The following is a 15,276-nucleotide window of genomic DNA, read 5'->3' on the forward strand; positions in this document are numbered from 1 at the left end:
GCTTTACCCCGAGCACGGTCTTAACACTGCCTCTATCCTTCTAGGCATACTTTCAATCAACTTCTGACAATCTTCTGCTGTAAATTTTCCCCACTTCACTGTAACTCTCTCCCATAACTCCCATACTCCTTTAGGAGGGTGTTCATAGGCTAAAAGCTTCTTCTTGAGTACTCCCCAGAGATGTTCAATGACATTGACATCAGGGGATTGTACTGGCCAGTCAAGGAGGTGAATATTGTGCTCTTCAAACCATTCTCTGGCTCTTCTGCATGTATGCTTGGGATCATTATCCTGTTGGAAAATAATATCTTCTTCATCAATTCCTGATTCTGCCATGCTAGGCAGCAAGTGGTGGTTGAGGATGTCCACATACTGCTCAGCATCCATCCTCCCCTCAACTTCTGCAAGCATTCCCACACTATTCCACCCCATACATCCCCATACCATTAGAGAACCTCCTCCAAACTTGAGAGTTCCATTGATCTCTCTGTCTGTAAGAGGGCCCCCCTTCTTTTTCCACACATATACCTTCCCATCTGACCCAATTCTATTGATTTTAGTCTCATCAGACCATATGACCTGCTTCCAGTCCTCTACAGTCCAGTTTTGATGGGCTAGGGCAAAGGTTAGTCTTCTCTTCCTATGAGTGATGGAAAGAAGAGGCTTTTTCTTCTTTGTTACAGCCCTAAGATTGGCTTCCTTGAGGACATTCCTCACTGTTTGTGAAGAAACTGGAGTAGGGATGATGGAATTGATATGATGAGTGACTTGGACAGCATTATCAGCCTTTCCTGTGGTGATATGTTGGATAATGACCCTCCTATCAGTAGAGGTGAGTTTGGATGGACAACCTCCACTGGAGTTTTCCTTGTCTGGGTGACATTCTTTGATGAGCTTAGCTACAGTAGACTTGCATACACCAGTTCTAGAGGCTATTTGATGAGTAGAGAGGCCAGTAGTAGACAGAGAAAGGATATTATCCCTTTGAGGAGAGGAGATGGTTTTCATGGTGATTATGACTATGATATATGGGACACACTTCATTATATACTTAGCAATAGGTTTAATAATGTCATAATGACACCACTTCATAATTTATTTAATAGTGGCATGACTTTATGATGTCATAACTAATGATTTATATAATTTTAATCTAGGGTCAAAAAACCGTCCACATGAGTCATCATTTTGTAAGGCCTATAGCGCCACCACATTACCATGGATTCCCACAGGCAAGGGCTCAAATTCACACTCCAAGGGAGTACTACAGAGTACCCCACTAGCATAACCTTGGTCTACCTGTCCATTCATATACAATAATGTAAATAGTGAAAATAGCACAAACATGTGGACAGTTTTTTGAGCCACTGTAAGTGAGGTGGATTGAGATAGGCAGGATTAGCCCACAGTTCTTTGATGCATTCAACAGGATCTTGCATGAATAATTCAAACTCTTCATTGATGCCTGATATCTGAATGACACTGTGGCACCATGGAGTAACACCAGTGAGTTTGTGATCAAATTTTTTGGTGGAGCACACAGGCATTCTTGTAAGATAGGTCAAGTTTATGTTTCACCTAGCAAAAATACTTTAGGCATAATATAAATGCCACTGCTATGTGCTTACCTGATTGATGGACAAAAAATTTGAGAAGGTGTTTTGACTTGGCCCTTGCTGTATGGCCCACCAAGCTATCTTGTAGTCACATTCACTGAGAAAAGGGTAGTGTTAAGGTCATGCTCAAGGGAAAGACTACTCAAAGGGCTTTGGCTTCAGCTCGTGCGCTGCGCCCCTTACCCGAGTATGTGCCCTTAATTTTCGAGGGGCAGAGGGGAAGTCTGACGGAAGTCCGGGGGGTTCCGGAGGACAAACATCGGTGGAGTTCGGGGGAACTCCAGAACTCCGGAAGACTATGTGGGGATGGAGTAAGGCTACTATGGAAGTCTGGAGTAGAAATAGAACAGAGGTTAGACTACCCTAAGGTAGAGCCGGAGGATTAGTCCTAAGGTTTAACCCCTAAGACTTGGAGGTGGACAAGAGATGAGACTCAAGTCCGGAGATTGCAGGAATGAGCAGAACTAAGATGGAGAGTTGGGGGTATAGTCAAAGGAATCAATCCTAAGACTCAGAGATTGACAAGAGACAAGCTCAAGTCCGGAGGTACAGGAATGAGCAGGAACTAAGGTGATATTTGAACTGAGGAGTTCTGGAGTATTACAGGGGTTTATATACTGTAGGTATCATGTAAGTAAATCAGTCAGCAAAGGTAAGGGCTATGTACGAAGCATGTGGAAAGTCTATTAGTAAGTGTAACAGATCAAAGCAGTGAAGTCGGAAATGAAGTAAGAATGGACGGATCAGTAAGCATAGCGGAAAAGGACATAACTGGTAACTGGAGCAATAGCTAATCTAAAAGGAGTTAGGGGTGAGTGCAGAGATGAAGGCGGAGCACTGGGCAGAATAGCAGGACGGAGAACCAGACTTTAATGGAGTAGATCCGGAATTCCGGATCCGGAGGTATGGGATATGACAGGTAGTATGGATTATCCTTGGTCTGAAGGTCACAACAAGTCCGGGTGTATGTGGCATGAGTAGTATCATAAATCTGCAAGACCCGGCCTGCTTCTGGAAATTTGTTGACAGCAAGTATGGTGTCCTCATGGTCATTGCACATGGCTTCATTGGGCAGCATTGCATGGGGCTGCAACAGTGAGCCAGCCTGCTGTTGCACTTCCTCCACTTCAGCGGCTGTGAGTGGGTGCAGTGCCTGTCAAGCCAAGTCAGCGATCCAAGAAGATCATTTATAGTGATGTCCTCTGTGATCACGACTGGTCCCTAAACAGCAATTACTGGGACGCAAGTTGCCCTTCTCAAGCTTACATCCCTTTATCTCCTGATAGCACCAGATTTGCACACTGGGCCACTACATTGGAGGCCCAGGGACGAAACAGTGCTAACATCTTGTTGACATGGTGTCTGAACCCTGATATGGCCACCGAGATCTTTGCAACAACAGAAAATGCACACGCACTGATGCAGGCTGTGGCCTTCACTTACACACTATCATACACCACACCACCCAGTGTCTCCCTGTGGTGGATCAATGCGTCCTTCCCCACAGAGGTAGCATTAGCAGCTAAAATTGCGGGAGTTCATTGAGGCATTCTGGACCAGTACAGATTCGTCGTCTACAACTTTGTCAGAGACCTGGATTGGAAGATGCACTCACTGCTTGCTCCATTAGTGGGCAAGATCACTGACACCGGTGTGGGTTTCGGTTGCTACTGCATTATCAGCACGACTGTGGCCAATTCAAGTGTGTTTGACCCTATAGGGGAAGCAGTGCAATGCAAACCACCAACAACAAGTTGTATTGTCCAACCTAATAGTCAATGCCAATGCCGACTTGGCTGATCGAAGTTGAGCAAAGAGAGAGCGAAGTGGAGCGGTCCTGAGTGATAAATGAGTGAAATAGAGGAGGTGTGTGTGTAGTACGATGAGTGAACATTTAAGAGAGTCGGCCGATGACTCAATGAGAAATCACACAAGAAATCGTTCCAAGTGAGAATTTGCTAGAGAAACTACTAAGAACATGGGCGGAATATATAGTAAATGAGACTAAGCGATGAAGGGGAACTTCAGGTCACTTAAGATGCCTCATGGATTGCTAAATACTTGTTTCTCTGTGTCCATGTAATAAGGTGTGAGGTGGGGCGATAAAAAGCCAATAAGCGGTCCGATTATGTGAATGGGGATGGAAAGCGATGAAAGTAAGTGATATACGTACCAGTAGACGATGGGCCAATGACATGAGACGATGGATAGTGACCAATTGCATGTGCAGACAATGTCCGACTTGGATCGAGTGCAACCGACTGGGCCGATCATCGGCCGATGTCAATGTGGAGCAGGCAGCATGGGAAAGTGGGTCGGAGATGATCGGAAAGATAGGGGATACTAGCTCAGTAGTGATTGGCTTCCTACACCAGGCTCATACATTGTTCCTTCCAAGGCTGCATTGTGGATTTAAACAAGATTGTACACCATGATCTACTCAATCTTTTAAGGGATCAAGTGCCAGTCCATTATCAATGGTTCCCTACTGACATTGGGCTTCTTGACCTATGCACTCTCAAAGCCACAGATTACAACAACTTAAATTGGGAGAAACATCAAACACAAGAGATGAAAAAAGACAAAAAACAACATGAAGGAGCTAAGAAACCTGACCAGCCAGCGAAAGTGGTAAAGGGAAGGCCCAGTTCTATAAGATGAGCAAGAAGGGGAGGAACAAGACACTGATTTCTAGGGCAGAATACAAATGCCTATTGCAGTCTTGCCATGCAGAATGTTTGGACCTCCTTGCTGGGGAGGTGTGTACTGTTGTCGAAGACAATGACGACAAAGTAAGTGGACTGGCAATCATGATGGTTGATGGAGCAGCGCGCCAGGCCAGGCCAACTGCAGGGATTGTGACTACTGTACCCTCTCAGACACAGACACAGACTTGTTGTGAAGAAATGCCCACTGTTGCTGGCATGCCAGTAGTGACACTAGGTGTTACAAACGCTGTGCCCTCTGAGGTGCAGGCTGAAACTCCTCACAAACAGATGTGTATGGTGGCAGACACTGCAAGCACTAGTGCTCCCAGACATAAAGAACGTGAATGCACAAAAGGGTCAATGAGCTGAGACTCTAGTCTCCCTGAAAGAAGATGACACTGGCCACACTACTCTATGATTCCCATTAGCATCAGGGTCGCTTCATTATGCACCAGTGCTCCCAATTGTTTTTTTTACCTCATCAATCTAGTCCTCTCCAATCCTTACCCCATCCACCAACCCTCGTTCTCAATGTGCATAATTCACAATCTGTTAAGGTTGTGCTCAAGGGAAAGGTAACTCAAGTAAGGCTACTGTGGACAAGTCCAGAGTAGAAGCGGAACAGAGTTAGACTACCCTAAGGTAGAGCTGGAGATATAGTCCTAAGGATTAACCCTAAGACTTGGAGGTGGACAAGAGATCAGACTCAAGTCCAGAGAAGCAGGAATGAGCAGAACTAAGATGATATTCGAACTGAGGAGTCCCGGTGTGGGTACAACAAGTGCAGCAGAGAGAAATCAATCTACTACAAAGTTGGGTCTTTGCTGCCTGCTGCCTCGCTTGAGAACAAGCATGTTCGACCCTGAAGGGGATTGCTACTGGGGAGTACTAGTCTCTGTCTAAACGACCCTAATCAACCCTACCGCAAGTAGGATGAGGATCCGCAAAAATGCAGAACAAGCAGAATTCGTGTGGAACAAGCAGAACCCTGAGCAGAACTCAAGCAGAATGGAAAGGAATGAAATGGAACTCAAACAGATAAAGTGTGGAACGTACTGATTTGTCGGAACTCGCAGGCGAAGTCGAAGGAAGTATATCATGAGGTTAGATTGATAGTGGGTATAAGTTAAAGTGGTTTTCTAGTAAGGTGAAGGGAAAGTGGGAAGGTAAAAGATGGGATTCCATAAAAAAACCCCAAGCCCTGAGTACCACTACTTAAAGGGAAGATTATTTTCAAGGAACACTGAGGTACAGGTAGTAAGTTCTCAGGAAGCGGAAGTGAAGGCAGGCAGTGCACAAGGGCGCAATACTCCGGAATAGGGGTCTGTGCCATAAGGGCATATGTCAATTTGATCCGGATAACATTAGGAACAACGGGAAGAGAGATACAGCGTACCAATGGACCTGGAAGGATGGGGACAGGACATGCGAAGGTTGTCTGACGATGCGCGGGAATATTGGATAGTGCAGGCGGGTTCCGAAGGATGCGCAGGAATGTGGAACCCATTGGATGATGCGCGGGAAACGCGGAACGTGCGGAATACGCAGAACTGATGTGAGACAATGCGGAAAGGACAGGTTTTATGCCTACAGTGGGGGAACTCCCCACACCAGAGTATTACAGGAGTTTATATACTGTAGGTATCATATAGGTAAATCAGTCAGCAAAGTAAAAGCTATGCCTAAAGCATGTGGAAAGTCTGTTAGTAAGAGTATAATGGATCAAAGCAGTGAAGTCGGAAATGAAGTACAAAAGGATGGATCAGTAAGCAAAGCGGAAAGACATACAACTGGTATCCAGAGAGCAGTATTCTAAAAGGAGACAGGAGTGAGTACAGAGATGAAGGTGGAGCGCTGGGCAGACAACAGGATGGGAAACTGGACTTTCATAGGGGGATCCAGAATTCCAGGTCCAGAGGTATGGGATATGACACAATTGCTATCAGTTCTGTTACCCTCTAATGACTGGCTTACAGCTCATCTGCAGTGCATATGGGGAAGATGTGTGCCTAATCATTGGACCACCTGTGTACCTCAGGCTCTCAGGGATTATATTCCCAGCTACCCCAGTCCCACAGTTAGGTACCTTAGTTGTGCCATTTCAATCGGCTATTTGAGTCGCACACAACATCTATGTCCACCCTGCCACTTCTCCAGCAGCCTCTGTACCAAACCTGCTCTGCCATGGAGCATCATACTGCGTTCTCACACCTATTTCCCAGGTGATCTGAGTCCCTTCCTTAACTGGAGGGCATCCAAGTTACTTGGATACTCGTAACACCTATATAGAGTTGTTGGACTTCAAGGACCTGAATTACTGGAATGCTTACCTAGCACGGGTACAAGCACTACTGAGGTGTCCTTACACGCAATGGTTCTTAACCCTGGGGGGAATTCTATGGCATCTTGCACTCCAATTTGGCCCACCTTCCCTTCTGAATGACTGCTCTTGCAGGCCCCTCTTTGGATGTCACGATATGGGGAATAAGAGATGTCATCAACAGTCAATGGGATGATTCTGTGATGGTGGTGGACATCACCATGCTGATTGGTGTTTCAGGAGCTGGATCTTGTTGGCCACCCCATTCCCTACTTGGGACTTGTCAGTGGACAGGTAAAGCAATCCATACTACTATATAATCTTTATGAGACCTTCATAAATCTGATAGTACTTTTATAGTAGTGAGGGTAAGATGTCACAGCATTATGTAGGTGTGTAAGTTGATAATGTATGGAAACTATAGCTGATAGCTAAAGGGTACCTAGTGCATGCATAATGTCCAGGAGAAATTTACAAACTATTATAATGGCAGTTACTATTAAATAGATAGGAGCCTGATAGCATTGAACGACAGCATCATAACCCTTAGTTACAGACCCATTGAGAATTGTAGATGTTGGAGATAACATTATATTGCTACAGTGGATCCTGACATGACAATGACAGTTATGTAGGTGTGAGTTACATAGTGAAATGCAGCTATTAGTGACAACATTATATTGCTATAGTGAATCCTCATGTTACTATGGCAGCTATGTAAGTACAAGAGATTGCTATACGGTGACAATAAAGGGGGGAGTTGTTATGAGGCTATGACCCTCCGCCTCTCAATATGTATCTCCAACATCAGTTACATTCCTCCGCCCCTGACTCAATCAAGGTATGAGGCACCTGTAAGACCATTCCAAGTTTCTTTTGTATATTTCGCTTTCCATCTATTCCTGGTACCTTGTATGATCTGACTCTCCATTCCAATCTAACCTGTTGTACACTATGGTACATTGTACCTTTTGCTATTTCTTTGTACTCCACTATGCTGTGCCGCATAGCCCAGAATTTCTGTAGTATATAAACCCTATATATTCCGGTAGTGCTTCTACAATATGAATATAGACTTGAACCTATCCTAACTACCTCCAACTTGACTTAAGTCTTGCCCATTGTCTCTTCCGACTCCAAGACTAGTCTCGCCAACCTCTGCCTCTGTCTACCAACAGCCTTTGTCTTACTTTCTACGTCAGACTTAGTCCCTCGTAGTCTTACCTCTGTTGGAGCGCATCATACATAGTCCCCCACAACTGTACCCCTGTCAGAGAATGTTGGAGTTGATCTTCAGCCATCTCTATCTGTCCTTTGAAGTTATGGGCACCTAAGGAGCACAGCACACAAGCTGAAGCTAAGCCCCTCCATAACCTCCTTCCTACCCATTAGGCATGGTTCTGACAACTGAGAAAACTAGCTAAGTACATGATATGTTTATATACTTCTAAGTAAGGAGGCAGTGATCAGTAGTCCATAGCATAAGGCTATGTGCTGAGTATTCAATTTGTAAGTATTCCTACAGAGGAAAAACATAAGTTGGAGTAGATATCAATATGTACATGACAGATCAGTAATCAAGTGGTTATAGGAATTACCAGGTGATCCAGGAAGTAAGAGCAATGTTCCAAAGGGGAAAGTATATACCTAAATGTGGAAATGGGTTCCAGTTGAATGGAACCTGTACAGAAGGTAACTGATCAGGCGGTTCAGTGGAAGCGCAGGAGTGAATGTGAAGGCCAACTAGATCAAGCAGAGACAGGTGGAGTGGAATTGGGGGAAAGGCAGAAGGGGTATAGGGTCGGGCAGAGTGGATATCAATATTTTTGGAGCAGTCAGATCTGGTGTATGACACCACATCAGCACTGCCTGTTTGTTGGCCAGACTACAGTGTCTTTGCTGGTAGGATTTTTGCATGTTTTTGTTGGCCAATATGATTGTTGTTGCTATCCTCTTGGGCTTGTTTGGCAAGTACTCTGATTGTAGCGGCATGGTGAGCACCAGGGGGAAGCTGGGAACCAGAGGCATTATTCTGATCAGCAAGGTGCCTGTCTATAATAGCAGGGTTATTGTCATATACTGGATCCGAGTACCCCCAGTACCACCTATAAGCATCCCTACTGCTGGTCCGACCCCCTGTTTCCCCATCTGCTCCATTCCTCCTTCCCCGACAATGCACGAAGTGCATCTCAGCAGGATTAGCCCTGCTACCTCCACCCAACCCCATTCCACTCTTCCAACACTACCCCTATGTCCTCCAACACCATACCCCTTCCATCCAACCCTATCTGAGGTTCTGCTCCTCCGCCCTATTGGTCCACCCGATCCTACTCCTACTCCCTCTGCTTTTCCAACCCACTCGGTTCCGCTTGTCTTGTCCCACCCAACTATTAGTCCGTCTGACCGCCTCACCGGTCCCCTCCTAGACTAGGAACCACTCAACTGGTCCTATCCCTGTTTAGTATCATAGTTCCGCTTTTCGGATCACCGGTAATCCCTATACCCTAGCGATTCTGATCCGTTGTGTACATACTGTTCCCTGAGCCTTATTCTCGTATGTCTCAGTCATCCTATTGTAATCCTGTACACTCAGCACATAGCCTTCTGCTATGCTATGCTCATCACTTAGAGTATATAAACATATGTACATTTGTCTGTAGATACTCAGTCTGAATATTACCTTTTCTAAGCCCTGCTCTTCTGTTCTTTGACTTGGGCCTGATCCTAGTCAACTCCTGTTAGCCGGCCTAGGGGATTGACTCCCTAGGCCAGCCACCCTCTGATCCTCTGATCCTCTGTTCCCCCATTCCCCCATTCCCCCGTTTCCCCCATTCCTCTGTCCCTCCGCTCCTCCAATTTCCTGTGCGTCAGAACTAGACCCCACACTCCCGCATCCATCCCCTCTGTTCCACTCTGCTTTGGACTTTGTCCAAAGCAGTTCCTTCTGCTCTGCTTCTACTGTTGGTTCCAACCATAGTAGTCTCCTGGTTCCCTCCTGTCGGGCGGAACAACCCCTGCCTGACTTTCCTGCACTCACCTAGTAGTCCGTCGGTCCTCCTTCAGAGGACCCCCATTCCGACGTCCTGTCGGAACCCATATAATTTGTGTTGGACTACATTCCAAAATTAGGGGCACGTACTCGGGTAAGGGGTGCAGCATACGAGCTGAAGCCAAGCCCCTCAGAATCTGCCTTACCCCTGAGCACAGTCTTAACAGTTATTAGTAGCAGAAGTAGACATTTGTATTGATGCATTACTGTTAAGACCATGCTCAGGGGTAAGACAGAGTCTGAGGGGCTTGGCTTCAGCTCATACACTGCGCCCCCTACCTGAGTACATGCCCCTAATTTCGGATTGTAGTCTAACTCAAGTTCTACAAGCTCCAACAGGACGTCGGAGCGGAGGTCCTCCAAAGGAGGACCGATGGACTAATAGGTAAGCGCGGGAACATCGGGCGGAGATTGGTCCGCCCTACAGGGGAGAGTTGGAGGGCTACTGCAGTTGGATCTAGCGGTAGGAACAGAGCGGAGGAGACTGCCCGGACAAAGTCCGAAGCAGAACAGAAACACGGAGGACAGAGGTACAAGAGTATTGGCTGCAAGTCCGGCGCATGGGAAAGGCGGTGGAGGCGTGGGAAGTCAGACAAGCAGAGAAGGCGGCTGACCTAGGGAGTTAATCCCCTAGGCCGGCAAACAGGAGTTGACTTGAGCTAAGCCTAAGTCAAAGGGCAGAAGAGCAGGGCTTAGGAAAGGTAATATTCAGACTAAAGATCTACAGACAGATGTACATATGTTTTATATACTCTAAGTCAGTAGCATCAAATAGCAGAAGGCTGTGTGCTGAGTGTACAGGATTACAAGAAAGATGACTGAGACATATGAGAAAGAGGCTTGGAGAATAGTATGTACACAATGGATCAATGATCACTCGGGTATAGGGATTACTGGTGATCCAAAAGGAGGAACTATGATACTATAAGGAGATAGGACCAGTTGAGTGGTTCCTAGTCTAGGAGTGGACCGGTGAGGTGGTCGGGTGGACTAATAGTCGAGTGGGGCAACACAAGCGGAGCTGAAGGAACTGAGTGGGTCGGAAAAGCAGAGATGGTGGAGGGAGTAGGAGTAGGATTGGGTGGACTGATAGGGTGGAGGAGTGGAGCTCCAGATAGGGTCGGATGGAAGGGGTATAGTGTTGGAGGAAATAGGGGTAGTGTTGGAGGAGCAGAGTGGAGTCAGGCGGAGGTAGCAGGGCTGGTCCTGCTGAGATGCACTTCGTGCATTGTTGGAGAAGGAGGGATGGAGCAGACAGGGAAACAGGGAGCCAGACCAATAGTAGGGACGTCTATGAATGGTGTTGGGAGTGGCTGAATTGGTATATGACAATTACCTTCTTTATGAGGTTGGATTTTCTGTCTCTCCTCCTCCGAACTAGCCTCTTGAAGATGTTGGTACCACATTGACCTGGAAACTGGGTGTGGCCTGCTAAACCCATACTTGGTGCAGATGCACTTGAACTTGTTCTCCTGGAGACTTGAGCCAAATAACATTGTAGTACTAGAGAGGTTCAACAAAATCTTGAAATCAGTCCTAGATGTTCAAGCACAAGTTATCAACCCAAGATCTCAAACATAGGAAGTGTTAGTAGTATATACCTTGCCAGTTGTGTGAGAAGCAGCACAAAGTGGTTTTGATAGTGCGTTGACAATGCAATGCAACATGATATGATGTTAACAAAGCAATGCAATGTGTCATTATCATGTTGTTATCACAAAAACATAGACTACACGTGATCAGCACATCTCATCACAGTACATATATGGTAAGTCACATCTCAACCTATTGAGGCTCATCCCAACATAACTGGGTTTCACTGGGGCTCAGTGCCAGCTCATGCAATACATGCAGCCTCAAGCTTTTCACACAGCAGAATCAGTTCAGTAGCACAGACCTTGGGTTGATCATCCTCATCCTCATCATCTGATTCCACTCCAACCAGCTCCCTGCTCCTAAAGGCCTAATTCCTTGCAAGTGCTGAATTTCTGCAACAATTGGATCATCATCTTCATAAGCAGTTACTTCCCCAATGCTCTTCTCTAAAATCTTGTCAACAGTCAGTGGTGTGCCAATGATCCGTCTTCATGTTTTAAGGTCCTCTATGGACTTCATCAATTCATGTTTGAGAGTTTGGAGCTGAGGTGCCTTGGTGAGAGGCAGAATTTTGACAATGAGCCCAGTTCGTCAACATGCAACTGACACAAGTTTCTCAACAGCCTCGGCTGCTTTGGGACTAGAATGACTATAAAATTGTTCATCTTACAATACTATTGGTTACCACTCACTCATGCAGTACCACATTTTGTGCATCCTCCAAAACTACACTTTTCCTACTACAAATCTGCAAACTACTATGTCCATTTGAAATAATAATACTGTCATATACCTGATCCAACCGCTCTGATAATAATATCTGCTCCACTTTCTGACCACCTCCACTCCATCCATCCTCCACTCCATCCAATCATCATCCGCATCCGCATCCGCCCCTACACTTCTGCTCGACCGCCCAACCAGTCCCCTTCCATAACGTCTCTATTCAACTGGAACCTCTTTCCTCTTTTAGATACATACTTTCCCCTTCGGTACATAGACCCTTACTTCTGGATCACTGGTAATTCCTCTTACCGCTCTATCACTGATCCGATGTGTACATATTAATATCCGCTCCGACTTATGTCTTCGCCTGTGTAAGTACTTACAAATTATATCCTTGGTACATAGCTTTACAACATAGTTATCCTGCTTAGAAGTATATAACATATCATGTACTTAGATATTTTCCCCAGTCTTAATATTACTTGTCTTCTTGCAGTTTCCACCTGTGAGAATTCTCAGTAGGACCTTGCCTCCTCCGGACACAAGTTTCATCTTGTCATCACCTCCAACCCTCCGCTCCGACTTAGAGCCGTGCTCTAAGTCTTCTCCTTACTTCTCCGCCCCTATCAAGTATTCCCCCTGCTCCTTTCAACCTTCCACATTATCCTCCACCTTCTCTGCTCCACTCCTAGTTGGCCCACCGCTAGTAGCACTTACCTCCCGACCCTCAAAGCGGACCAAAGTGGACCACTCGTCCTACCATCGGACAACGTTGGACCTGCTCCAAATTTGGGGCACGTACTCGGCTAAGGGTGCAGCACAAGAGCGGAAGCCAAGCCCCAACCCCTCCACTTCTTGAGCTGGCACAGTACCTAACAAATACACAAGAACATCTTACTAGCTTAGACAGATGCATTCGGACAAGAAACAAGAGAGATAAATGTTTGCTTGTGACAAAGGCTTTTGTCACTTCCATTGTCACCTGCTGTCCGATGCCATAGCGGAGTTTCAACTCAGACATGTTGGTGGCAACGTGTCTACTTGCTGCACAGATGGCGCGCACTCGAGTCAGTGGGAAGCAGAAAGGTCCCCAAGATCCCACCAAAGAGGCTTGCATTCAAGCTGCCATCCAGGATACCTTGACTGGTGTTCATGGCAGTTTTCGCAGTGCTGCCATAGCTCACAATGTAAGCACTCCCTCAATAATTTTATCACAACTCAATTTTCCTTCAGGTACCCCCACAGACTATGCAAGATCATGCAGCAGGCAAACACTGTACTCAACGCTCATTCCTCAATGAATCCCAAGAAAAAGTACTTTGCCAACCCAACTTCAAATGAAAACTCAACACCTTCAGCAAGTACTCCTCTCCCCACGGCAGCCAACAATATGTTCTACCCGCAGCCACCATTTTTTCCACAAATGCAAGGATCTCTCCTCATTCCTTATCCGAACCACCTACATCATGTTGGCCCCGCTGTACTCTCAACAACTGCTCCTGTCATATCTATCTATGTGTAACTGTACACTTTTCATGTTAGCCAGCAAGAAATCAGATTCTATTGGTCGGGAATGACATCTGATTCGGTACAAATAGTATCAAAGGTAATGTGAGGCTATTTGGGCTCAAACCCGAAGGGTTTGCGACCTGAAACATTGTTTCGATCCTGCGGAGAAAGTCCATGATGAGCCGTGATTCCCAAACGATAGAGCAGGAGCCCTGTGATGTGTCAGGCACAGCATGGACTCCCATATTTGAAGGAGAAGGGTGTAGCGAATAGGCTTACCTTTCTAACGTGCAGCAGGCATTGTGTAACGGATGAAGGGGTGTAGTGCCGGTGACTCTTGTAAGTATGGCGCTAATATCAGCGCGTGTTCATGCAGATAAAGCATAAAGGCTTTACTTGACCATCGTCCCATCAATTTTACTACATCGAATGGAATTCCGCACAGCAGATATTTGAGGGTTCCTCCTATGCGTAGACTGTGTCCTTTCAGGTCACCTAATCCTGCTCTCTTTACTATGCCACTAATCTGTTTCCAGAATTCCATCCTGGTCAAGGGTCTCAGGCCTTTGGAGTGTTTCCAGGCAAATAAATGACTGTTAGGAGGTGGATCGTTGATTGTGAAGTGGTTAAGTAGTGCAGTTTTTGGGTCCATGTGGTTCTCTTTATGCACCCAGTATACTCCTTCGCCGATCGCAGAAGTTTTGGTATATGGTAGGAAGATCTTGGTTACCCAAAGTCCGTGTCTATCCTCTACATCTATTGCAACATCCGAACATTTGACATGTTTCTTTGGATCAAAAGCTTTCATAGCTTTAACGGTGAGTTCTCCTAGGCGGCAAAGCGCATAGAAGGAACTCATGAGGCAGGCGTATACCACAGCATCTAGCAGGGCTGATAAATTGAGTCGTGAATGAATTTCGAGAATGAACTTCAGAGTGAACGGTTTGCGCTTGGTGCGCTTCGATGAATCTGGGGTGAGTTCTGCGGCTCCATCCAAGACCGCTTTCAATTCCTCTTGATGAACATTCCATGGCTGTCCATGTAGGGTATGCCATGCTTTTACTGCATAGACATAGTTTGCTAAGGTTTTTCCAGAATAAGATCCAGCACAGCTTGAAACGAAATTCAACACGGTCCATGTATCCACTGGACAGCATTGTTCTTCCGGGATGGTTCGTTCATCACAGAAGACATGAAATACCAAGAGGCCTGCCCCATAGCATTCCCTCGTACTGGGTGCCCATGATAAATTCATGACCAATAATACCCTCTCCAGATCTTCATCAGTAATTGCTGGAAACCTTCCATCTCGATCTCTTGCTATCCTGGTCTCTGAGGGAAACCAAAGTCTCAACCTTTCCCGCGCTAGGCAGTGCAGTCGTAGTTGCGATGGGACAGGCATTAAACCTGTTCTATAAGGTTGTGGTTTTGCTACTAGCTCTGAGGGTAGATTCGCGTTGAAATGGTTTCTATTGGTGATAGTGTTGCTGCTGTTGTCTGATGTGATAGAGTGAGTCTGCGTTAACCTCGGTGCCACTTCTATTGACACTATTGGAATTGTTGAAAGAAGCGCTCTCATCGATGACGGAAACTGCCCTGTCTGTGCTATATTCTGCTGGGTTTGTTGAGACGATGAACGAGTCAATGATGAAGTGTCGTAATTCGATGGGGATTGGGAGGGTTGGCCGCAAGAGCTCTGTACTACTATAGATCCCTCTTAACGGGTCATCAGCTGGATTCACTTTGCTTGTG

This window comes from Suillus paluster (assembly GCF_016628075.1).
Source record: "Suillus paluster strain FC165 chromosome Unknown EDB91scaffold_191, whole genome shotgun sequence".
Classification (NCBI taxonomy): Eukaryota; Fungi; Basidiomycota; class Agaricomycetes; order Boletales; family Suillaceae; genus Suillus; species Suillus paluster.